This window comes from Curcuma longa, chromosome 11, assembly GCF_044706935.1.
Source record: "Curcuma longa cultivar G26 ecotype Majalengka, Jawa Barat chromosome 11, ITB_CL_G26_1.1, whole genome shotgun sequence".
Classification (NCBI taxonomy): Eukaryota; Viridiplantae; Streptophyta; class Magnoliopsida; order Zingiberales; family Zingiberaceae; genus Curcuma; species Curcuma longa.
Window position 1 is genome coordinate 952,711 of NC_133871.1, and position 343 is coordinate 953,053.

Genomic DNA, 343 nt, shown 5'->3' on the forward strand with positions numbered 1-343 from the left:
CTTATATTGTACCTTTTATGATTTTTCACGATATAAAATTGCCTCTAAAAAAAAAGATACAATCTAATATGGATCACATATCTATGAAGAACTAGGCTTATGTAAATTTTAGTATTTGACAACTTAGTTGGCTATGCTAATAGTAAAGAATGTTTAGCAATCAACCCTTGATCAAAGTTGACCAGCTTTAGATTGGGTTTCGATGTTAAATCAACATATTGATGGTTGAGCGACAAGTTAAGTCAAGGTTGACTAGATACTTAATAATGAAAAAGTTTTAAAAGGTTGATCAAACACTTAGAAGTTGAAAATCTAACAAAGAATTTGTAAAGGAGAAGTCCAA